Consider the following 27,931-nt stretch of genomic DNA (forward strand, 5'->3'; position numbering starts at 1 on the left):
AGTAAAGCTATTGTCAAGTTACGAATGACTCTCTCATTTATATAACGAAAGTAACTTAATCTGTAACAAAAAAACGGGCAGCATTTTCCCTAATTTTACTGCTCCCTCAAGCCTACTTTAGGCGAGAAAAAAACACAATACAATCAGCAACTCAAATAACCTGACTACAATTTGGGATCTTTAATACAACAAAAATCCCAAATATAACGTAAGATACCCAATCAACAAGTTATCAATTAGCATGAAATTGAAACGATGAGCGACCAGCCTACTATCCTATCACATGTGGCTATTTTCCACACCCCTTATCCTTCCAAAATCCATAGATCAGTAGTACAAGGGGACAACTCGAGTGGACTACAAAACAGTCCACTAAAGGTGGAATAAATCAAACTCACGGCTTCCGATCACCATCCCGTGAGTTATAACTATTAGGAAATGAATTTATCAACCTTCCTTGATATTTAAAAGCTTAAATACAGCAAGTAGGCATTTTCTTAACTATTAAATACCTTCCAAAACTCAAACTACAAAGAAAAAGAGAGGCAGTATAATGATAATTACGTCGTAGGGATCGTTCTAATGGTATCGCTTCTTGATTTCGTACCGGTGATGTTAATCTTCTTTGAAACACTTGTAGAGAGCTTAAGGGTAAGTTTATCGTCTTATTTTGATCGTGGTCTGTGGAAAAATGAAGAAAGAGACGACATATATCAACTTTTGAAAAGTAAGAGGTGCTAGCTTGGCACCCTAGCATTGGCCCTTCTTCCGACGCTTATATATTTTTATTCGAATGTCATATGAATGAATGGTTAAGAGAATCGGAAACTAAATTACAAGACCTTCAATTTGATATATAATATGTCTCAAGAAGACCTCATATAACACAGAAAAATGTATTTCTCAAAAAGCTCCGTTACAAGGAAAATCCTTAGTCAGTTTTTCCGCAACTTAAATCCGATTTTCCCAATCTTTATATTTTATTATCGAAACATCATATATAGTCATATTATGACTTTAAACTCATTTAAATCATGATTAACAAGTCTCATGTTCATTATATGTCACCTTGGGATGCAAAGGGTGTAACAATCTTCCCCCCTTAGAAACATTCATCCTTGAATGTTGAACTCCTAGAGGTCTATAGAAATTTAGGCAGAGTCTCCTCTATAATGGAACTACTACCAACCTGTCACACAGCAAACCCAAGAATACAAATCCACACAGGGCCACAATCATCAATAACACCAATGGCCTCACACGACCAATGATAGTAACTAACATAAGAATCCAATATCATATACGTACATAAAGGCTCTGATGTCTCAATCTGATCCTCCTCCGGAAGCGGAAACAAGTGAGGATACCTAGTTTTCATGTCTTCTTCAGCTTCCCAAGTCATCTCCTCCACATTCTTATTACTCTAAAGTACTTTAACCGAAGCTACATCCTTAGTTCTTAATCTTTGAACTTTTCTATCTAGTATAGCAATGGGAGCTTCCTCATATGATAGCTGCTCTGTGACCTGAACATCGTCAACTGGAAAGACTCTAAAAGGATCTCTAATACACTTACGGAGCATAGACACATGAAATACTGGATGTACAGACTCCAAGTTAGAAGGCAAGTCTAACCCATAATGCCTTTCGTTGGTTATACCTTTAGGAATACCCAGTCATCTACCTGAAACTCCGAGTCTCGTCGTCAATTATCTACATTGGACTTCTGACGACTCTGAGCTACTAATAGCCTTTCCCTAACCTCAAACCATCCGGTAGGTGACCTACACTTCCGTCCGTAAAGAGCTTTATATAGAGCCATCTGAATGCTGAAATGCTAGCAATTATTATATACGAACTCAATAAGCGGAAGATGATCATCCCAGCTACCCCTGAAGTCTATCACACAAGCCCGTAGCATATCCTCCAGTGTCTGAATAGTACCCTCAGCCCGACCGTCTGTCTGGGGATGAAATGTTGTACTAAGACTTACTTGAGTCCCCAATCCTTTTTGGAATGACCTCCAGAAATTAGCTGTAAACTAAGCACTTCTATCTGAGATAATAGATATAGGGACGCCATGAAGTCGTACTAACTCCTTAATGTAAAGCCTTGCATAATCCTCTATTGAATACGTAGTCATGACAGGCCGAAAATAGGCTGATTTTGTAAGTCTATCAACAATCACCAAAAAGAATTGAACTTACGCTGGGTACGAGGTAAGCCTATGATGAAATCTATATTAATTACTTCCTATTTCCAAGTCGAAATCTCTATAGCCTGCAATAATCCACTGGGTTTCTGATGCTCAATCTTAACCTTCTGACAATTAGGGCACCGAGCAACAAACTCCGTTATATCCTTCTTCATTTCGTCCCACCAGTATATTTCCCTGATATCATGATACATATTCGTTGCTCCTGGATGAACAGAATAACGAGAATAGTGAGTTTCTCCCATAATATGCTGGCACAGCCCTGCAATATTAGGAACACATAATCGACCTCGATATCTGAGGACTCCAACTCCTATAAAATCAAATGGTGTCTTCTCCTTTTGAGGGGCTATATCTCTGTAATGAGCTAGCACGGGATCCTCATACTAGCGTTCCTTCACTTCAGTTATCCAAGAGGATGTTGTCGTGTCCTGAATAGTAACTCCGGTATCACCTGAATCAAGTAATCGAACTCCAAGATTAGCTAGCTGATGAATCTCACAGGCTGTCTCACTCTTCTCTGGCTATAAATATGATAGGCTACCCATAGATCTACGGCTGAGAGCGTCAACTACTAAATTCGCCTTCCTTGGATGGTATAAAATATCAACATCATAGTCTTTCAGTATCTCCAACCATTGCCTCTGGCGTAAATTCAATTGCTTTTGCTTGAAGACATATTGAAGGCTCTTATGATTCGTATAGATATCAATATGAATGCCATACAAATAGTGCCTCAACATCTTTAGTGCATGAATCACCGCGACTAACTCGAAATCGTGGGTCGGGTAATTCTTCTCGTGCTTTCTTAGTTGTCTAGAAGCATAAGCTACAAACTTACCATGCTGTATCAGTACATAACCTAATCCAACGCTCGAAGCGTCACAATAGATAGCATAACCATCAGTTCCCTCTTGGAGTGTCAGAACCGGTGCTGAAGTCAATCTGGCCTTCAATGCCTAGAAACTCAGCTCACAAGCATCAGTCCACTGAAACTTAGTTGCCTTCCGAGTCAACTTTGTCAATGGTGCTGAAAGAGAAGAAAAGCCCTCTAAAAATCTCCGATAATAACCGGCCAAACCCAGGAAGCTATGAACATCTATCGGTGTCGTGGGTCTAGGCCAAGTCTTCACTACCTCAATCTTCTATGTATCAACCGGGATACCCTCACCTGAAATAACATGTCCAAGGAAAGCTACAGAATTTAACCAGAATTCACATTTAGAGAATTTTGCGTACAACTTCCTTTCTTGTAGAACTCTGAGCACAGTACGCAAATGATCTGTATGCTCAGCCTCTGAACGGGAGTAAACCAAAATATCATCTATATACAATCACGAACAGATCTAGAAAGGTCTGAACACACGATTCATCAAATCCATGAATACTGCTAGGGCATTGGTCAAACCGAACGACATAACACGAACTCAAAGTGCCAGTATCTGGTCCTGAATGTTGTCTTCAAAATATCTTACTCTTTAACCCTTACCTGATGGTACTTAGGCCTCAAGTATATCTTCGAGAAACACCTGACACCCTGCAACTGATCAAATAAATCATCAATCCTCGGGAGCGGGTACTCATTCTTGATCGTCGCCTTATTCAATTGCCTGTGATGGCAAGGAACCTTCTTTCTTTCTCACAAATAACACAGGTACTCCCCACGGTGATGTACTGGGTCTGATAAAGCCTTTTTCAAGCAAATCCCTCAGTTGTTCTTTTAACACTCTCAGCTCTGCAGGTGCCATTCTATAAGGAGGAATAGATATCGGCTGAGTATCTGGTAATATGCCAATATCAAACTCAATCTCCCGCTCTAGCGGAAGGCCTGGAAGCTCATCGGGAAAATCATTAACCACCGGGATAGACTGAAGGGTCGGTGACTTTGCTTTCACATGCTGTACCCGAACTAAGTGATAAATATAGCCCTTTCCGATCATCTTCATTGTCTTGAGATAGGAAATAAACCTACCTCTCGGCGATGCAGTATTACCTTTCAGCTCTAGAACTTGCCCCCTTGGAAACTGGAAGCGAACCATCTTTGATCTACAATCAACGTTAGCGTAACAAGAAGCCAACCAATCCATACCCATTATAACATCATATTCTACCATATCTAACTCAATCAAGTCTGCTACTGTAGAACGACTATGAACTACTACCATACAATCTCTATATACCCGTCTAGCTATCACTAGATCACCAACAGGTGTAGACACATCAAAAGTTTCAATCAACTCAGGTTCTATCCCAAACTTACTAGCAACCAACAGAGTGACGTACGATAAGGTGGAACCTGGATCAATCAATGCATATACATCATATGAGGAGACTGATAACATACCTGTAACAACATCAGGTGATGACTCCTGATCTTGTCAACCCGCTAATGCATAAATGCGGCTTTGAGGACCGCTCGAGCTAGATGCTTTACTTATGTCTCTATCACGACCGGCAGGTGCCCGTGAACCTTACCCAAGGGGGCGTACTGATGATGACGAACCAGCTACAGATCCCGCTAGTTGAACTATACCTGCACCACCTCTTGTCGGACAATCTCTCATAATGTGGACTGGATAACCACAAGTATAACAAACACCCAACCCCATAAGGCACTGCCCGTTATGCTGCTTACCACACTGAGCACATCATGGCAAGGGCGGCCTCATCTGACTTGACTCACCCCTATAATGAGAACTAGAGGCCCTTGAACTCTGACTGGGCCCTGAATATGTGGAGCATTCGAACCTCCTACCGGCAAACTGAGGGGGTGAACTAGCCGATGGCTAGGCTGGATACCTCGAGTACTTTTTTCTCTGACCACCTCGAAACTCACCAGAAGGACCTGAAGATCTCGCTCTCTTACACTAGCCCCTATCATGCTCACGATCCGCCCTCTACTTCTGCTTACGCTCCTTTACACCCTGAGCGTATGCTTGAATACGAGAAAAATCAATGTCTGGCTGAAGTGAGACCGACATACAATCATTAAGTAGGTGTGGCTCCAACCCCATCACGAACCGGTGAACCCGATCCTCCATCTTAGCTACAATAGTGGGAGCATACCTAGCCAAAGAATCGAACTGAAGGTTGTACTCCCGAACACTCATATTACCCTACCTAAGGGTCAAGAAACTATCAACTTTGGCCCGTCTAAGCTATGGTGGCAAATAATGACGAAGAAAAGCCTCTGTAAACTCCTGCCATACTGCTGGAAGGGCATCCTCACCTCTGGACAACTCCCAAGACTCGTACCAATTAACTGCAACATCCCAAAGTCTATAAGAAGCTAGCTCAACTAAATTAATCGCAGTGGCCTTCATTACTCTCAAAGTCCTCTGCATCCTATCGATAAATACTTGAGGGTCCTCGTTTGGATTTGCTCCAGTGAACACGGGAGGGTCCAAATTAATGAAATCATGAAGCCTCGCACTGATGGCCCTATCTGCATGAGCAATACCTACCTCCTGGCACCAAGCTTGTGCGGCCACTAATCGAGTCAATAGCTAAATAACATCTCTCATCTCCTGACTCGGTGCATTTGGCTGAGGAGCTAGGGGTACTGGGGTGGGTGCTAGAGCTGGTGCCCATCGGATCTCCTCTGGAGAGGGTAGGGTATGTGACGTCTAAGATGGAGTCTCACTCTGAGACTCTCCCCGAGCCCTGGTAACTTGTGGCGCTCGACTCATAGTCTCATCAACCACGGACTTGCCCTTCTAGGCGGTTGTAGCCTTCTTGGGCATCGCAGAAAACATAACATATCGTTAGGAAAATGAATCCTTGTATCACACGATCTAAGATAAGAAGGGAGGATAATATCCTATATGTCATGCAACCTCCTTTTTTATAAGTGTGGTGCACAACACACACATAAACAAGACTCTACCAGACACGTTCTGTAGACAACCCTAGGATGGAACTGCTCTGATACCACTTTTGTCACGACCCAAACCGATGGGCCTTGACGAGTGCCCGAGTCCTACCCGTCGAACACCCCTAAGCATACATCTAAGATATGAACATAAAATAGGGGTAGGTCATGCATAACATCTGCCGATAAACTACTAAATCATGTAAATAACATACGCGAGGAAGCATGCCCAAAAGGCATATATATATATATATATATATATATATATATAAAGTAGGGCGAGCCGACAAGGCCACATACTATCCAACTATACCTAACTGTCTACATACCTCTAATAGAGTGTACAACTGTATAAAGGACGGGACTGGGCCCCATCACACCCATATATGTATACAAAAGTATCGTACCAAAACCCAATAGCATCTCTGGATCAAATGGAGTACACTAACTCTCGCTGAGCAAGGATCCTAAGAAGGGAGACCGTCAGCCTGTCTACCTGCATCTGCGGGCATGAAACGCATGCCGCCAGGCAATAGGGGCGTCAGTACAAATAATGTACCGAGTATGTAAGGCATAAAAATCAGTATATAAAAGACATGAAAGAAACATGTAGTAAAGAACTCAACCTGTAAGTCTAAATAGCTCTATGAGTCATAAAACATTTATAATGTCATATCATGCATAGGTATATGCGTACATAACATCATCAAGCTTCTGGGGACAACCCATCATATCATCTCGGTCTCAGTAGGCGAAATGATCAACGTATGCCAGCTGATCAGGTGGTGGTGCGTCTATAACCCCATAACTTTCCCCATACCCCATATACATATACTATACGCGTATATAACACCATCTAGTCATGGGTCAATATACATGTATAAATGAATGCAATGCATAATGAAGTAAGTCAATAAAATCTCTTAGAATGTCATGAGACCCATGAACAGACGATATGATAGTAGGACATATGGGGAATCAAGAACATATGCAACCCTAGTACTTCTAAGAATAGAATCATTTGTGAAAGTTGCGTGCTTGCTCGTTTCGTTGTATCATATGGATCATTCCAAAAGGAAAGAAAGGATAGCCTTAACATACCTTATAAAAATCCATCCAATAACAATGCTAAACTCCGCTCACTGCACCTTAATCTACAACAACGACAGTGAAGCTATTTTCAAGTTACGAATGACTCTCTCATTTATATAACGAAAGTAACTTAATCTGTAACAAAAAAACGGGCAGCATTTCCCCTGATTTTACCGCTCCCTCAATCCTACTTTAGGCAAGACAACAACACAATACAATCAGCAACTCAAAAACAACCTAACTACAATTTGGGATCTTTAATACAAAATCCCAAATATACCATAAGACACCCAATCAACAAGTTATCAATTAGCTTGAAATTGCAACGACGAGCGACCAACACTCTATCCTACCACATGTGGTGTTTCTCCACGCCCGTTATCCATACAAACTCCATAAATCAGTAGCACAGATGGTCAACACGAGTGGACTACAAAATAGTCCACTAAAGGTGGAATAAATCGAACTCACGGCTTTCGATCACCGTCCGGTGAGTTATAACTATTATAAAACAAATTTGTCTACCTTTCTTGATATTTAAAAGCTTAAATACAACAAGTAGATAACTATTAAGTACCTTCCAAAACTCAAACTATAGAGGCGGTATAATGATACTTACGTCGTAGGGATCGTTCTAATGTTATCGCTTCTTGATTTCGTGCCTAGGACGTTAATATTCTTTGAAACCCTTGTGGAGAGCTTAGGGTAAGTTTATGATCTTATTTTGGTCGTGGTCTGTGGAAAAATGAAGAAAGAGACGACATATGGGATATATATATATATGGGATATATATATATATATATATATATATATATATATATATATATATATATATACACACACACACACACATACATACACTTTTGAAAAGTCAAAGAGGTGCTAGCTTGGCACCCTAGCATTGACCCTTCTTCCAATGCTTATATCTTTTTATCCGGATGTCGTATGAACGAACGCTTAAGAATATTGGTAACTAAATTCCAAGACCTTAAATTTGGTATACAATATGTTCCAAGAAGACCTTATATAGCATACGAAATGTATTGCTCAAAAAGCTTCGTTACAAGGCAAATCCTTAGTTAGTTTTTCCGCAACTTAAATCCGATTTTTCCCAATATTTATATTCTATGTCCAAACATCGTATATAGTCATATTATAACTCTAAAATCATTCAAATCATGATTAAAAAGTCTCATATTCATTATACGTCACCTTGGGACGCACATGGTGTAACAAAAAATGCTTGATTCACTATAATCAAGTTTGTTCACTTTCAACCTCCGGCATTTCCTCAAATGACTGGAATAAATTGATAAACATGACAACATAAAGCTTTAACGTTTATATATAAGTGTGCCTCGTGAGTTGAGTTTATCATGATCCTTACAATAGATCTTGCTTTGTTTATTGGGAAGCCCAAGTTCTCATTGTCAAAAGTATGTTTTGAGCCCAAAGCCCAAAGCCCAAATTATTCTATTTGTAAATGAGAGCCAACATTAAATTCCAATAATTTAGGCCTATTGGCATTTGAAGCTATACATGGACCAAAATAAGATAGTTGTCAACCTCATTATCAAGGATCTAATGTTCAAAACCAGCTGGCATAATAATAGACTACTCAACTCTCAAGATCACAATCTCAAAAAATTTACGTAATATTTAAATTTGACATATCACAATCAAGACGAGGCGTTATTTAATGTGGATTTTATTTCACACCATTCAATTTTTCCCGCTAATTTGATGAATTATAATCAAACTAATGAGAGATTTCACAAGTAGAATAATATTTCATACAAAAAATCATATTTGGCAAAGTGCAAATAGTACAACAATGATGTACCAAGGGTTTTTCTACTATCCAAGACAGAGTTGGTGTGTCGGTTACGTGTTCGGCCAAATCTAGTAACTTTGATCTAAATTTGTATTTGTATATAATATTCATTTGAATATGTATAAATTATTAATTTAAAATTCAATCAATTAAAAAATAGAATTCCAAGTCCACAACCTCCAAATCCTGGCTCCATATCTATTATTGTAGAGAACTTAGGTGTGAGTACAGCTGGCAGTGAGCTGGCCTTAAGTTAAGTATAGTTGGTTAGGTGTAATGAGGTTAGTTAGCAAGTTTGGTAGATTAGTTATAAATATGAGCAGTTAGTTATTTTACACCGTAGATTTTCATTCTTCTTTCTATCAGAATATCATAAAAGCTTCCTCCTCCTCCTCCTCCTCCTCCTCCTCCTCCTTCTTCTTCTTCTTTTTCTTTAAGTTAGATCTATCAGCGTAGAGAACATCAAAAGAGTGAAGGTGATTTAATAGAGCCAATTTTCAACTAAGGGCAAAGTCTACTCTCAAATTAGGGCTTTTATATCAGGTTGAAACTCGACATACATTTCTGGATTTGGAATCTTCAGTGAGCAATTTTAGTGTTCAATAGTGACTCAGTATAGAGATTGAGATAATTTCTGTCGAATTTGTGTCATTTCAAATGCCGACTGACGAAAGAGTAACCTCATATCAGACCTCGAGTGCATCAATTGCTTTGCATAACACTCAAAACCTTGATCTAGTTCATCACAATCATCCACTATACATTCATCCTCCGGATACTCAAGGCTTGCTCTTATCTCAATTCAACTTTAAGGTTCAAAAAATTACTCAATTTGGAGTAGATCTATGAAATTGCGATGCATGGTAAAAACAAATTAGGTTTTATTTTGAGGAATTTCTAGAAAGGATTTGTATGATGCTAGTTTACATGAGTTGTGAAATAAATATAATGTTGTTATTTTAGCTTGGATAATGAATACAATTTTTCCAAGTCTAATTAGCATAGTGATATATGCCTCTAATTCTCACAAAGTTTTGGAAGATTTAAGAGAAAGATTTGACAAAGTAAATACATCTCGAGCCTGATATTTGCATAAGGAGATAGCCACTTTGACCCAGGGAATGTCATCAGTATCTGTATACTTGTCTATGCTTCGAGAATTATGGGATGAGTATGAGACATTGGCACCTCCACCTTCATGTGGATGTCCTGAATCTAAAAAACATGTTTAGCATTATTAGTTACAAAAATCGTACCAGTTTCTGTCCGGCTTGAATGAATCTTATGAGAATGCTAAGAATTAAGTTCATATGATTCGTCCACTGCCAAATATAAACCAAGCATATACTACAATTGTCAATGTTGTGAGTCAGAGGAAAACTGAAGGTGGAAGTATTATAAGTGTTGTGCTGAGAATGGAGAACCTATTGCACTTTTATGCAATAGACGGACAAGTAATGATGGTTTCAGGTCCAGAAATAACTATGCAAAGGTTCCTATTCAATGTGAATACTGCAAGTTTAAAGGTCATATAAAGGACAACTACTATAAATTGCATGGTTATCCAATATAACTTAAGTATAAAAAGAAAGGGGGAGCACCAAACAACTATATCAATAATGTGATTAATACAAATTGTCAACCATCTGAAGTGCAGAATCACTTCGGTCTAGCTCTCATTCTGTTGGAAACTCATCATCATCACAATCAATATCACCATCACCAGCTCAGTTCTTTATCCAGAACAATATACTCAAATTCTGTAGATGTTGAACAAAGGGAAGGAAGTTGAATCTATGGCTAATATAGCCAAAGTAAGGCATGCAGGTATTACTACAGCTCACATGTCTAATCTAGTTGATAATAACTAGATAATAGACAAATGAGCTACTAATCACACGGTACATAACTTGAGTTTGTTATGCAAATTCAAGGAATTGAACAGTTCATAGATAAACAAGGTACATTTACCTACTAGAGAACAAGTAACTATTAGGTAAAGTAGAGACTTTTCAAAATGTCAAGATAGAACTCTTCACAATGTTCTGTATATCCCAAGTTTCAAGTATAATATGTTATATGTCTCTAAGATCACTAAGGAATTAAGGTGTTTAGCTATATTTTTTCCTTATTATTGCTTATTGTAGGAACTCTTTAGTGGGAAGATGATAGGGATTGGTAAAGAAGATCAAGGCCTCTATATACTGAAAGCAAGTGACCAAGATGGATCCAGTTCTGGTGCTGATATAAACATGGTTGTCTGTAGAAGTCATGTGTAAATACCATTTGCAATACTAGTGCTAAGAATAAAACTGAAGGTGAGCATTGATCTCGTCCAAGTCACACCTCTATTCAAGGTTACGAAACAGTCGATTGCAATAGTAATACCCAACAAAGAGTCGGGGTTGATTTTCCACAGGGAGCTATGAATGGGAGTTAGGTGTATATATTATAGTGTATGAGCTTGAACTATCTCAATTTATACTTCGACAAATTTGGGTTGTTTCTAGGTATATTTTAAACTAAGTTTGCAAGATTAAGAAATGAACTAGGAAATTATTTTTGTTATTTTTCAGAGTTTGTAAAAAGCCTAGGGTTATGACCATCACCTAAGTGTTTGCCTAATGGGATATAACCCTTAATGCTTGTTTTGTTGGTCGGGGTGTATTATAGATATCAACACTCAATTACCCATTCAATACCTCTCGGTCAAAGAGTGATTTTGCCCAATTTGGTTTTCTCAAGTCCAAATGGGTATTGCACAAAATGGTTGATAAAAGCTCAAGTCGGGTTATTACTATCTCTAGGTTGAACCCTTTAATTGGGATTATCAATCTCTGAATTGACCCAATTTCTTGTTAGCCAAGTTTTCCTAGACTAAGTCTCTCTTTCACAAGTACAGACTAAGTCAAATAGGCATGAAATAATGTTTGCAATCATTAATTCTACAAATTATGCATGAACAAGGCCGAATAATAAACACCCAACCATAAACAAGCACTAAATCAAACACACATAAGGTTTACACACTAGGGTTGAGTCACAACCCTAGTAAAAGTCTAGCTACTCATGCTTGAAATTGAAGAAAATAGAAGAAGAGAGGCTAATTAAACTCATATTGCCAATTCAAAATGATAAAATCTATGTTAAAATAACCCAAAAGATGAAAAACTACTAAAAGAAGTAAAGAGAAACGACTACTATAGCTGTTGATGTCAAAAATTTGACCTAAAAATGTGAAACTCGTCTATTTATACATAGATGGAAATTTCGGACAAAAATGCCCTTGGGGAAGTTCTGCGGCCGCACAATTCCATGTGCGCTCCACATAATTCTTCAACTTTGTTAGGATTGGAAGTCTGCGGTGACATAATTCTGATCTGCACCCGAAATACACTCTTTTTGCGGTCTGCAAATTTGTAACTGCGGCCGCATCTTACTCTTTTGCGGTCCGCACTTTTACATCTGCCACCGCATAGCTTTTCTTCTGCGGCCTCACAATTCTTGTGTGGTCCGCACTTTTAGGGGACTTGGAATGCACATTCACTGAATTTTTGTCCTAGCCTTCATTTGCGGCCGCACAATTCATGTGCGGACCGCACTTTGCACCTTTCTCTGTTGAACACAATTGAACGCTTTTAGACTAAAGCAAAAGCTAAAAGGCACTAATATGTAGTCAAAATCCCCACTTATCAACTCTCCCAAACTTAAGTCTTTGCTTGTCCTTGTTACATCCCATATTTTCGTACGTAAGAGTACCTCGTAAGACAATTGATGTGAGCTCAGAAATGAGATCATATCTGAAAGTACATAAATTAAGTTAATCATGTTACCTTAGAGGTTACAAATAATTAAGATCATGAACAAAAATTTCCAGGAGGGTTGGAAGGCTTAGAAGCTAAACGCATTGAAGAAAATAAGTTTCGTCGAATGTCGACAAGTTTGGAATTATATAACATGTACTTTAGGGTGAGACTATTGTTCTTAACATGATAAGGAGGTTATTCTATAATTTATTTTAGTCGTATTATAGTCGTGTGCTACGTTTTGATGTCAAGCAAAAGTTGGCAAAGGTCATCACAAGTTACATTCATAATGTGCTGAAAATTAGGTCAAATGTAACTGAGCTTTTCTCCCAATATACTTGGAATTACTGGATGATCTACCTACCAAATTGAATATCTATGAGTATAATTTCTAATTCATTTAATCGTTTGTCGATACGACATCAGATTAGAGAGATATATGCATTTTCACGAGACTGCGCAAGCAGCTCCCAATGGGAGACACAAAGTTGGTGTAAAACTTCAGCTTGTATTTAAGTCAATTATACGTCGTTTTAACTCATTTTTCTCATCCACAACAGTTCCTAAACCCTCCTAAATTCTCTCCAGGGTTCCTCCATGATTCTAGGGTGAAAACCTAAGATAAAAACATGAATCCAATGCTAGAAATTCTTTGGTGCTTGCTAGATCGTAGTTCTTCATCTTGTTGCTGTTTTAGAGGGTTGTTCAAAGGTAAGTAACCTCATATTTCGTGTTGTTCTTTATGATTAAGATAAGAAACAGTCCCTCCTTAATACATGTTAGAGTTTCAATGCGAAATACAAGTGTTTACACTCCAATTTGAACACGAAAGTTGATTCAAGAAGAGAATACAACTCCTAAAGTGTGGTGGTGTGATTGAGGGTTGTTGTGAGCTACACCAGCTAGGGATTTCAAGTTGTATCTACTGCCTAAGGTAATTAAATCATATTCTTGGTTGTGCTTAAGGTCAATCATGTGTTGGTTGAGTTGTTTGAGTGAAAATCTACAAGATAGTAATTGACATGGCATAAGGAATCGTTATCTTTTTTTGTGGGTTGTGTTGAGGCTATATATATGGTTTGTTGTGGATGGAAATTGTTATAAATAGTTTTATTATGTTGTGGCTGCTGCTGTTAATCTTATCTTTGTGCTAATTCAGTGGATTGAAGAAGATAACATGAAAAATAAGATGTTGACGATAAAGGTTAAGGTGCTAGGCGTGTGGACTATATTTGAAGATAATGCTTATGATGTTTTGGGTTGAAAATGATATGTTAAGCATAAGTATGATGTTATATATGTTGTAGGAAGATTCATGGAAAAGGAATTGGATTCAAACCATATTTTGTTAATCATAAATCGAGCTTGCCGCTCAAAATGGTTGTTGAACTAATCGGAGAGCTTATTGTGAAATATATTGTTGTTTAGGCTGCTTGGTGAATTTTGGTAACATATGGGATGTAGTACAAGTAGGGGAGTTGCTGTCCATTTTCTTGTAGAATACTGGTTTCCAAATATGAGAGTTACAACGCTTATATGATGACGACGAAGTCGGTTTACTCATTGTAGACGTAAGAAGATCATATTGAGCTTGCTTGACGATTGGATAGAAGATTTCAAAGGTATGCTAAGGCACTTCCTTCTTTCTTTTGGCATGATCTAAAATGAAATGAACATAAACGACACGCTATTTCATAACGCATCTACTCCTAGCAACTAAGGATGCTCGTGTTGTTCTTTCCTTATAAAGTTATTCTAAGCAAGTATGTATGATCCATGAATCCTCTTGAGGTTCATATTGATGGTGTGGATGTCCATAATGTTAATCGAAGGTGCGACGACCTTACGTCACTCTGAAAGGTTTAGAACATGATTCCATGAATCCATCATGCATTATATATATGTATCTATTTTACTCTACCGAGCCGCGCTATAGTCGGCCGGGTACGATACCTATTGTGCAACCACTGATCAGTTGGGTTTACCGAGCTCCATGTGTCCGGGTACGATTCTACCGAGCCTTATGATGGTGGGGTACGTTTTTATCGAGTCCTCTTCGAGGCCGGGCACGATATCATGAAGATGCCCACAGAGGCGTATGTTTTTAAAAGTATATGTATATATTTATGTATCATGCATTTCATGTCAGTCGCCCTCAGAGGCACTCAGATGTTACAGGTTGTATCTTCTCTACCTCTCTTTACATTATTGTTCATATTTATGCTTTACTGCCTTACATACTCAGTACTTTATTCGTACTGACGTCCCTTTTGCTTGAGGATGCTGCATTTCATGCCGGCATGTCCCGATTGACAGGTTGACAGTCCTCCTAGTAGGCTATCAGCTCAGCGGAAGGTGTTAGTGCACTCCACTTGCTCTGGAGTTGCCTATTTGGTCAGTATGCTTTGGACATGTACTGATTGGTATGGCGAGGCTCTGTCCCGACCTTTATGACGTTTATGTACTCTTAGAGTCTTGTAGACATATGTCATGTATATGGATACTTGTATGGCCTTGTCGGCCTATGTTTTGAGTGTCCAAATGATTATTTCGGTCTTGTAGGCCCGATGTCACATGTATAAGTTTATATATCATGTTGGGTCGTCATATGTCGAGTATTCCCTTATGTTTTATTCCTGTAATCTCATGAGGGCCTTTCTGGCTCATTTACCCATGATAGTATGACAAGAAAGATATGTTACGTTGGTACTCAGTTGAGTAAGGCACCAGGTGCGCGTCGCGGCCCTTCGATTTGGGTCATGAAAAACTTGGTATCAGAGCAGTTCTGTCCTAGGGAGTCTACAAGCCGTGTCTAGTAGAGTCTTGTTTATGGGTGTGTTGTGCACCACACTTATAAGCAGGTGGCCATATGGCATTTAGGACTGTCACTCTTTCTTCTTACTCTAGATCGTGTGGTAGAACTCAATTGTAAGAATTCAAATTCTATTTTATTTGTAATACAACGATCCCTTCATCTAGAGAGACAGTTAGTAAGAGATTGAATGTGGCCGTGGAAGAGTTGAGTCAGAGGAACTCGATTTTGCATCATGCTTATGATGAGTAAATGTAAGGTCTTTGATAGATCATGTGTATACTAAGACGTGTAAGCTTCTTCATAAGGATTCCTATGGCATGAATATCTATCCACCCATATGGTAAAAAACAACGAGAGAATCAGAAGGTAGACACAAGTTTCAACAAATAAGAGAAGCAAGGTGAAGAAGGGTACGAGGTACCCAGTTAGTGAAGATTATCAGCATTTACAATTGAGTCAAAGAAATATAAGTATTTTGAGTTACTTTCTACAGTAACAGAGATATATACAATTGACCACACCCATCTCAATTATGCCCTTTGGGATCTAACATATATATAACTTAAGAATGGGATATCAGGATCCATCTGGGGTTAGAGTAACCCAAAATGGTGGATGGATTGTTATCATTAGCTAACATTTCTGAAGGATAGTGCAAACATGGTAATAGATCTCCTTGTGAGACACCCAGATGGTGCACTCTAGAATAGTACAGTCAAAAATGTATACTAGAATGTTCAGAAAATTCAGAAGATAGGCAGTGGAATCCTTAAAGGGATAAATATTTACCTTAGTATGACTCCCGCTCCTAGTAAAAAAAAGAAGAGAAAGTTAGGCGTCCCGAAGAGCCAGTGAGATGAAGCAAAGGGAGCCAAAAGGGAAAGAATTTTTTGTTGCAGTTTTCAGAATAAAGTGATAGACAAAAATATTAGCCGAAGAATAGGAAGAGAGTAAATGAAGCAGTATGAGTAAGATGTGATAAATGTGTGATAACGGTAAATCAAAATATGACAGGATGGCAGAGTCTATAGTCAGGTGAAGGGAAAGACAAGAGGAGACATTCTTTGAAACAATAAAAGAGTATAAGCCATAAAGTCATATCCTCATTTTGAGAAATAAGTTGGTGATTCGAACATGATGACCAGAAGGAAAAGTTAGACCCTAGAGTAATAAAAATCAGTATGGGTTGGAGAACAAGATAAACTAAACATGTATTAGGGATAAGAATATCTGATAATAGTCGGCATCGTGAGTGTTTCAGAGATAGCATTCTGGCAATAATAGAATGGACAATAAAAGAATAACCTTTAAAGTTCATTCAGGAAGACGCTTCCCTAAAGCAAGCACTGTGAGCAGAGTTAAGGTTAAGGGACTAAGTGTGCCAGTTACACGAGGTATCACCTTCGTGCGTAAGAAATTCAGTTATCCCTGGTACAGAAGGGTTACCAAAAGGCGAGTAAGGGTCATTGATGATGTGAAAAGATGCCAAAGATGAAGAGGTAAAACATCTATAAGTAGATCGTCATAGCACTAAATCTTAGTACTATCCTATAAGGGGGAAGATGGTGTGATATGGTATTAAGTCGGAGATATGTGGTCCAGATAACTATGGAATAGTAAAGGAAGAATGTGGTAGAAAGGCAAAAGGGATGAGGTTGCCTTTATTCAAATCCTATGGATATGTCGCGACTCCAGAAAATTATGCATGCACGACGCCGGGGAGAGGCAGTAAGAGTTCCCAGCCAGGATATTATTGATTAATAAGTGTGAATAGACACTTGATACATTAGGAGCCAATGCAAGAGGTAAGTTAAGACAAAGGACATATACCAAGAGAGATTACGCGAAGTATAGATATGAGAATGGACCAACGAGTAGTTAGTAGTTGATTCGGGAAGAGCCTAGTTATGGCTAGACAAGAGGACAAACAAATCATGCAGATTGTGCAAGATAAACATAGTGAACCCTAACATAGTGAATTCAGCTTCGCAGATATGCTGAAATCGTGATCCTTGAGAAATATTCAGATATAATTTGGGGTAGTTAAAGGTACTGTATAAGTGTTACAGAGATAAAAGAAAGTGCCACCGGGGAGATAGTCAAAATTTCATTTCAGAAGCAATCCTACGAGCCATACATTTTACAAGAGTCACAGAGTCTCCCCTCAGTACTACAAAGAAAGACTAGTTGAGGATATAAGGAAGAAGGCTTCAACCTAAGCATAATAGCTTGAAGAAGAAATGGTCTTGTAACAACAGTCTCACCCATAATATTGTATGCACTCCATAAGAAAGTGGCACCTATCGTGGCTAATGAACCTGAAAAAAAAATCAAAGGTGATATTTGAGATTGTACGAGTTATAGGGAATTTCAGTATTCCTGGGCACTATGATAAGCCAAGTATCCATGCAGCAAGTGGCAGAACGGCCAGGAAAGTAATTGCTTACATTTAAAGACAACTGAGAAGGCACGGAGGAAATCTAAGGTGCTAGCAAGTTAAAGGAAGGTTGTGAGTAGAATAAATAGATATGTGTAGGTCGCAAGCTAAAGTATGGTAGAGTGAAAAGGTTTTGGGTAGATGTGAGTAAGGATAAGAAAATGTGAGTTAGAAGGTGACAAGAATAGGTAAGACCTCGGGATTAAGCCCATCAAACAAGAGAGCTGATGGTTTTCGTATGTTATAAAAAGCTCAGTATAGCCTAAACAAACTCGAAGGTATCTAAGACTAGGAGCAAACCCGTGCAATTCATGAAATCCCTTTTCTTCGAATCATTACTCAATCAAAGGCCTAAACGTAATCCTCTTATCTATCACAATTATACCCTTATTCTACTACCATGGCAGCATTCCATCTCTTCTAAATTCTCCTAATCTTAAACTCCTACGAGTTCATTCAGGTTATATAGAGCTTTCTATAACTTACGGGAATCACAGGCTCTGTTGTTTTGATGGGCTTAATCCTTAGGCCTTACATATTCTCATCACCTTCTCACTCACCTTTCTTATCCTTACTCATGTCTATCTAAAACGTTGTTGCTCTACCATACTTTATCTTACGACCTAAGATCAACTTTAAGGTGAATCACTAATAGATGGATAAAAGTTCCAAAGTATGAGATGAGATTATGCTGTCATTCTTAAGATGAACAATAATGAGGAAGCATTAAAGGACTTAGATTTATACATATAGGATAAGCAGCGAGAGAGTAACCTGGAGCTGGGTAGCAGACCTCGGTAATAACAAACCAAAGTAAGAGTTAGGGTATATGACCTACCTAGATGTAGTAAATCCATAAGCTAGATAAATTAGATAACCAAGGCTATGAAGCAAGGTAGAGCAATAATCGTAAGTTCGACAAAGTACCGAGCGAAGAAATTTAGTACACCTATAGATGTCTAGAGGGACAACTTGTCATAGTTCTATATATGTTCATAAAGTGAGGCCTAGAGATTGGCCAAAAGCTGGAGGAAAAAGGAGAGAAGTGTCGCATAAGCGCACATACAAGGCCAAAAGCAAACAGGATGCATGAAAGAAGGTAGAAACAGTTACGAGATAGGAAGAATTCCGACCATAAGTCGTGGTGTGAGAAAGAGGCCTAAAGGGGGAAATGCCCTGGCGTTTGGATCTATTCACCAAACAGTTCCCTAGATGGCAAGGATAGTATTAAAGGCTTGTAACGTGGTTATTGAAAGAAAAAGGGCTTCGGCTCAAAGGGGTTGACTAGGGATATCACATTGGTAGGCCATAGAAGATTTCAAATTTCAAATTGGATCAAGGAGAGCCTACGATCATTTCTCAAGCCAAGCTACACTTAGAATTTCGCCTAGAAACACATTCAGGGCAAGTTCTAAACCATTAGCACGGGTACTTGGACTTGCAACTAAACATCTCACCTCTCACGCTTCTGGATTGCTAAAGAGAACAGAGTCGAGGGTCCACAAAAACCCTATCTAAGATTAAGAATCACAAATGGCTCGATTTGAACCACTCGATGACTGCTTAAGTTAACACAAGAGTCAAAAAGAGTCACAACTAGAGCTATTTTCTGCCAACAACTTGTTTTTAACCATGCGATCATACGTAAATGTGTTGGTACTAAGTGAAGCATGCTCAAGACCCCTTTTATTCATTACTACTATATTTACCGATACATAAAAAAACGGACTCAATCCGTTAAGAAGGTTTTCACACCATCCATCGTTGGGAAGAGCCACCCGGTTCACACATAATCCACCTTTGGAAAGAACCGTGGCATTAAGAAAACCAAAGGCTTATTGTTCACTCAAATCGTAAAAAGAAGCTACTATGGTAAATAAGAAGTTATACTACAAAAGAAAAGCAAACTAAAGAAGCTATGAAATAAACTACAGAAAGCGAGATAAAAGAATATACAAACTGAAGTCAAATGAATATATACATAAGGGAGAATATTATAGAGCCGTCAATATGGGCTTGGCCCGTTAGGTCAGCCCAGCCCAGCCCAGCCCGTGATTTAGCAGGGTTGGGCTAGAATATTTGGAGCCCATTTAAAAATGAGGCTTTTAAGCTCGGCCCGAGTAAGCCCGTGAGGCTTGACTGAGGCTGAGCTGGGCCGGCCCGTGGGCCTAATAAAAATACGTAATTAAAATATATAAAATATAAAAAGTATATGACGCAAAAAATAACAAGAAGAGTATCCCAAGCTTAAAGTTTATTAAGCTCATCATATTAAAAGATCAAAGTCTTAAAATATTAATTAGTTTTGAAAATTTAATTATTCTTAGTATTTAACTAATTAATATTGTATACGAATTGTAAATGTAGATAAAAGTAACGATGTTAAGCCAACCTTCTCACAAGCGGATTCAAATGTGTTTGATGAAGATGATGTATGTGTTGGATATCCCATAAGCGTCATGGACATTCTCTTGATTTTTTTTTGAGTTTTGACTTTTAGTAAATGAAATATAGTCTTGTCTTTTACCTTTTTAGTATTTATTGTTGTATATTGGAACAATATAAAAAGTTATTAAGTTCTGTAAAAAAATTTCAATAAGATTTTTTTAACTTTTAAATATTTATCATTTTTTAGGTTAGAACTTAAAAAATATATATAATTATATTTAAAAAATGATGGGCCGGCCCGTGGGGGCCCGCGGCCCACATAGGGCTGGGGTGGACTGACTATTATAAGGCCCATCAAAATGGTGAGCTAGCCCAGCCCAACCCGTCAATTGCTAAAGCCCACGTGGACTGGGCTGCGCTAGCCCGGCCCCGCCCATATTGACAGCTAGGGCTGGGCATAATTTGGTAAATACCGAATTACCGTACCGAAACCGAAAATTTTGGTATTTGGTACACGGTATTTTGGTATTTGGTAAGGTATTTGTTTTAAGTTTTAAAAAAAACTGGTATTAGGTATAGTATTTGGTATTTTAAGATAAAATACCGAAATACCGATACAGTACCGAAATATATATTATATTACACAAAACACATATTATCAATTATAATATAAATATAAAAAACCTAAAATTTTACTTTCCTTTATTCTCAAAGTTCATCAATTAACTCTAAACAAGTAACAAGACATTTCTAATGATCAAATATTCTTTTATGTACAATTTTTCTCTATTTGGGTCGATATTTGGTAGTTTTAGACAAAATTTTTGTCAACAAACAATTTCAGTTTTGTATTTTTGAGTACTTTAATTAAGAATATTAGAGTGTATGGCTCTATGCACTAGTTAGTATTCAAACCGAATAAACAGAAGTTACCGAACCGAATAAACCGAAATCGAAAGGGGAAAAACCGAACCATACCGAATTTAATTAGGTACAGTATTGGTATAGGATTTTAAGAAGCCGAATACCGAAAATACCGAACCGAAATGTCTAAATACCGTACCGTACCGACCGACGAATACCCCTATTGACAACACTAGAGAAGAATATTTACATCAAATGGAAAAAATATATACATACCAAAGAAAAATAAAGATGAAAGAAAAATAGTATCAGAGTTATTACAACCCAAATATCATTAAAATAGACCACCCCCAAATGAAAATAAGCATTGTCCCCAATGCTTAATAAAAATAAGAACAGGGAAAGGGTAGAGAGTTAAAAGAACTCCCTATGCGGTCTCAGTTTGCATAGGATCATTAGCAACCTCAGCGTCAAGCTGTATCTCATCATCACCCAACTGAGGGACAACTGGGTTGCTGAGCATTTGGATCATCTCCTCAGTAGTGTGGGAAGTGGAAACCGGCTCCTCGGACTGGTCGGCTGCCGTCTCCGATGTTGTTTGTGCTGCTGGTGGCGCCTATGCTGCTGGAGGTGCTGTCTCCATGAGCAGGTCCAATGGTAGATCACCGGCGGATGTAATCTTCTCAATCTCTTTTCTCAGCTTATCCACCGACTTCTTTTATGCCTGAGATCTCCGCATCTTCTTGACCTGTTTGCCCGAATCCTCAATAACTTTCCCCTGTGCCTCCACTGTATCCATGATAGTCTTATGGTCAGCCATAATCTTCTTCAATGCTTCCTCCACTGACGGAGATACCTGTGGCTCTGCTGGGGCTGAGGACTGTGCTGCAACAACACTGGAGATATCAGTCAACTTTGTAGTAGCTGCCTGCATCCAGTTGTTGAGACTCGCCAATGTCTGGGAGACTCGTAGCGCAGTCTGAGGATAGGTAGAGAAAGATGGCACTGGCAATGGTACTGATAGTCTAGCAGAAGCAGGTGGTCCAGCAGATGAAGATGGTGGCATGGCTGCTGTCTCGGTGGAATTACCGGCTGCTGTGGAAGGCTTGACAGCTGAATCAGTAACCACTACCGTTGGCTCTTCAGATTGGCTAGTGGAGGTAGTAGCTTTTCCCTTGAATTTAGGGTTGTTAGCTCCCTGAAGGTGGTACCAAGAAAAAGGCTTCTTGGACTTCACATCTGTATCATAATGCTTCAACTCCAACCCTTGATCCTTCAAATATTCAGTGAGGAAGTTTGGGTATGGATAGGATCTTTCACCCTTCTAGAGAGCTAGAGTGATGTTGGTGGACATGATGGCACCAACATTTATCGGATACCAAGCCATAATCGAGGCCACCAAAACTGCACAGGGAAGTGGAAGCATGTTTTCATTGAGGCATGGGTCAATGCAGCTACACACAAATGTCTGCCACCCTTTTACTTCAAAGTTTAGGGTAGTCCGGACAATTAAAACCCCTGTTGTGAGCCACATAGGTGTTGACCCTGGGATTGCCAGAATCTCAGCTAGCCACGGGCGAGCTGCATTACCCATAGCTAGCTTCTCCAAATACTGCACTGCTTCCACTTCTTCAAACCCCGAATATTGGTTTAGCGCACAGGAGTCAAAGCGGATCTTCGGATTCCGCACTTTTGTCACCTTCGTTCCCTATTTTATATGAGCAACATTTGTGTAGAACTCCTTGACCAGGTACTCATTTGCATCTAGGACTTTGTTGGTGAACCATTTCCAACCTTTCGGCTCTTGGAATTGCCTAAGGACATTGGAGTTGTGCTTTTTCAGGTCTTTCATTAAGAATTGTCGCTCAAGAGTGAGCGACCTCTGTGGCCACCATTCCCTAAACTTGGCGAAGGTATTGGAACTAACAAATCTTTCCTCCCATATCCCCGGCCTCCTTGATCTTTCCAACCCTGGCACTGCAGTATCGCCCCCTCTCCCATCATCTGGGACATCATCATCATCGACATTTATTGGAGCAAGTGGAGCATGTGAGGAAGAGGGTTCAGAGTCTTGGTTGCCCTCTTCCGAACCTTTTGAAGAACTGGAAGCTGATGAGGACTCATCCACCAAGTGGAATCTCCCAGGGAATTATTGTCTTTGTTGTGATTGGGCTTCCGGCTGTGCTTGCACGGAAATACCCTCAGAAGCTTCCCCAGATGGGATGTACTCACTGGTCTCCGAGGTATCAGGGGCTCTATTGGTTGTTGCTTTCTTGCTTATAACCTTTTGGATTGCTAAAGGGAGATTTCTTTTGCCTCGATCCCGGCCTCGGGAGGGTTCAGCCCTCTCTTGCGATGTATCTTCTCTACCACGTGAATGAGCCATTGTCTGCAATACATAAGAACTAGAAATCAGTTACAATTGAAGCTCATAATTCATACAGAAGTATGATTGAAGGTTGGAACAAAACAGTCAGAATTGGCAGTGCGGATCGCACAAAATTGAGTGCGGCCGTAGACTGCCTATTGCGGACCACATAAAAATGAGTGCGGCCGCACAAGTCCATTGCGGACCGCACAATTTTGATTGCGGCCGCATAAGTCAAGCACAAATATTTCCTAACTCTAAGGGCTGCGGACTGCACAAAAGTGTGTGCGGCCGCATAGCCTCTACTGCGGACCGCACAAAAATGTGTGCGACCGCAAAATTCAAATTTCACTGACACTGACCTAGGGTTTATGTGATCTTTACATAATTTAGGCATGGTTTGCACAATTAAGCATGGATAGCTACTTACTTACACCCCAAATTAACACTTAATATGCTACCCACATGATTCTAAGCAAAAATAACTAAGCATTGACATTTTTATGCATGGAACTAACCCTAAATCAAAGAACAAATCAAAACAAAAGATGAAGAATCTAATGAAGAAATTAACATACCAGTAATGAAGATGCAGGTGATGAAATGAGGGAGCAATTTGAGAGCAATGGGGAAATTTTACTGTGCAAGCTTAGTCTTTAGGGCTCAGAAGATCGAAAAGAGTAAAAAGAGGAGAGAAGCCCTATTTATACTTAGACCCATGGGACCCAGATTTTTAGCTGAGTGCGGCCGCATAATTTTGATGTGGTCCGCACTCCTTACCTGCCCTTGAGAAGTCACGCTGCGGACCACACAAAAATAAGTGCGGCTGCAACATTAGTGCGGACCGCACAGAAATGTGTGCGGCCATAATTCCTAAAGCAATTTTGACAAGCCAACTTTAGAGACCATGCATTTTGACACTTAGCCAAATTTTTCATGCACAGTCCCTGCAATGCACACCCATTCCCGCATACACTTCAAAACTGGTTAGCACAAAACAAATCCTATCTAATCTAAAGAAGAAAAACAAAAGAAATAAAAAGACATGGGTTGCCTCCCAAGAATCGCCTGATTTAACGTCGCGGTACGATGCAAATTACCAATCACTTAAAATGAAGAACCACCACAATATGGCCATCATCAACCTTGCCAAGATAATGTTTAACCCGGTGCCCATTGACTCTGAAAACCTCATCATTCTTATTTTTCAAATCTAGAGCACCAAAGGGGTTTACATTCACTACTTCAAAGGGCCCACTCTATTTTGATTTCAACTTGCCCGGAAACATCCTTAACCGGGAATTGAACAATAAAACAAGATCACCTTCTTTGAACTCCTTGTTGTGGATGTACTTGTCATGGAGGTATCTTCTTCTCCTTGTAAAGGGACAAACTTGTGTAGGCATGGTACCGGAATTCATCAAGTTCATTCAAATGTGCCACTCTTAGGTTTGCAGCGACGTCCCACTCAAGGTTCAACTTTTTCAAAGCCCACATGGCCTTAATCTCAAGTTCTACCGGAAGATGACACGCCTTCCCTAACACCAATCTATATGGAGACATCCCAATCAACGTCTTGTAGGCTGTTATATAAGCCCAAAGAGCATCATCAAGTTTTTTTGACCAATCCGTACAGTTGGCATTCACAGTCTTTGACAAAATACTCTTGATCTCCCGGTTGGAGACTTCAACCGGTTCGCTTTCTTGAGGATGGTAGGGGGTTGAGACTTTATGGGTGACACCATACTTTGTGAGCAAGGTATCAAAAGCTCGGTTGCAAAAATACGAACCCCCATCGCTAATAATGGCCCTCGGAGTATCAAACCTTGTGAAGATGTTCTTTTTCAAGAAAGCCACCACACTTCGAGCTTCGTTGTTGGGTAAAGCCACGACTTCAACCCATTTTGACACATAGTCCACAGCTACCAAAATGTAAGTGTCCCACAAGAGCTCACGAACGGTCCTATGAAATCAATACCCCAAACATCAAAGCTATCAATCTCTAAAATGATGGTAAGGGGCATCTCATTCTTCTTAGAAATCCCACCGGCCCTTTGGCATTCATCACAACGCTTGACAAGCTCACTAGCGTCCTTGTAGAGGGTAGGCCAATAGAATGCACAAGTCAAAACCTTTGTAGACGTTCTAGCTCCATCATGGTGACCACCATACGGTGAAGAGTGGCAAGCCTCAAGAATGGCCATTTGTTCTTCTTCCGACACACATCGCCAGATCACACCGTCAGTACATATTCGGAATAGATACGGCTCATCCCAATAATAATCCAAGCCATCCCATTTGAGCTTCTTCCTTTGGTTTGAAAAGAACTCATTCGTACAATGCTGCTCACAAGATAATTGGCTAGATCGGCGAACCATGGCATCTGGGTCATGGATAAAAATGCTCGTCGGGGAAGGAATCATTAATCTCAAGGCCATCATTTGGCCTTCCCTCATCCTTCAATCGAGACAAGTGGCCCTCCACTTGATTTTCACTACCATCACGGTCATGAATCTCTAGATCAAACTCTTGCAAAAGAAGCACCCACCACATCAACCTTGCCTTAGAATATTTCTTGCTTATCAAATACTGAAGAGCCGCATGGTCGGTGTGCACAATCACCTTAGTACCTATCAAATACAGCCAGAACTTCTCCATGGCAAAACAATAGCAAGTAACTCCTTTTCAGTCACTGTGTAGTTGACTTGGGCATCATTCATGGTCTTGCTAGCATAGTATACCGAATGGAAGATTTTGTTGATTCTTTGCCCCAACACCGCTCCAACCGCAACATCACTAGCATCACACATGAGCTCAAAAGGCAAGCTCAATCCGGTGTGGTGATAATAGAAGTAGTAGTCAACTTGAACTTAAGCAACTCGAATGCCTGCATACAATCTTCATTAAAATGGAACTTGGCATCCTTCTCCAAAAGTTTGCACAATGGGTCCATCACCTTGGAAAAGTCCATGATGAATCGGCAATAGAAACCCGTATGATCCAAGAAGCTCCTCACACCCTTCACGGATGTAGGAGGAGGGAGTTATTTTTTCTTGGTCAACCTCAATACCATGTTTTGAAATTTTATGGCCGAGGACAATGCCTTCCTCGACCATGAAGTGACGCTTCTCCCAATTCAACACCATATTTGTCTCCTCACATCTATCCAATACTCTATCCAAATTGTTCAAACAATCTTCAAACGAATTCCCAACCACAGAAAAATCGTCCATAAAGACCTCAAGAATGTCTTCCACCATGTTGGTGAAAATAGCCATCATACACTGTTGAAAAGTCGCCGGTGCATTACATAATCCAAAAGGCATCCTTGAAAATGAGAAAGTACCATAAGGATATGTGAAAGTGGTCTTGTCTTGGTCCTCGGGAGCAATAAGAATTTGATTGTAGCCGGAGTATCCATCAAGGAAGCAATAAAAAGCACGTCCCGCCAACCTATCAAGCATTTGGTCAAGAAATGGAAGCAGGAAATGATCTTTCCGAGTGACCTTGTTGAGTTTCCTATAGTCCATGCACACTCTCCACCTGGTAAGGTCCTTGTTGGGATCAATTAATTCTTGTCATTAGTTACCACAGTCATGCCCCCTTTCTTTGGGACACATTGCACCGGAGAGGTCCACGAGCTATCGGAAATGGGGTAGACAACCCCGACATCTATCCACTTGATTATCTCCTTCTTCACCACCTCTTGCATTGCTTCATTTAATTTTCTTTGATGTTCAACGGAGGATTTGGCACCCTCCTCCAAAATAATCTTGTGCATGCAAAAGGCAGGGCTTATGCCCCGGATATCTGCCAATGTCCAACCGATTTCTCTTTTCCTCCTTTGTAGCACCTCCAATGTGGATTCTACCTGCATGTTAGTTAAGACGGAAGAAAGGATAACTGGTAGAGTAGAAAAAAGGGCCAAGGAATTCATACCTGAGATGTAGAGGCAATGGCTTTAACTCTAAGGTAGGAGGCTCCTCGATTGGGGGCTTTGTTGGAGGAGTCTTCCGATTTTCAAGATCCAAATATAGCTTTCAGGGCTCATAAGTGCACGACCCCATGCCTTGGAATGCATTTACATACTCCACATAGCCATCACTCTCCTTATCATCATCTGGGTTGAGCAAAACAACTTCAAATTTGTCCTCAACATTCATTGTTGCACTAGCATCATCAACTATCACGTCGGTCACCAAATCCACAAACGAACAAACTTCATTACTATTCAGCTGCCT

The sequence above is a fragment of the Nicotiana attenuata genome, unplaced genomic scaffold, assembly GCF_001879085.1.
Source record: "Nicotiana attenuata strain UT unplaced genomic scaffold, NIATTr2, whole genome shotgun sequence".
In the NCBI taxonomy this organism is placed as follows: domain Eukaryota; kingdom Viridiplantae; phylum Streptophyta; class Magnoliopsida; order Solanales; family Solanaceae; genus Nicotiana; species Nicotiana attenuata.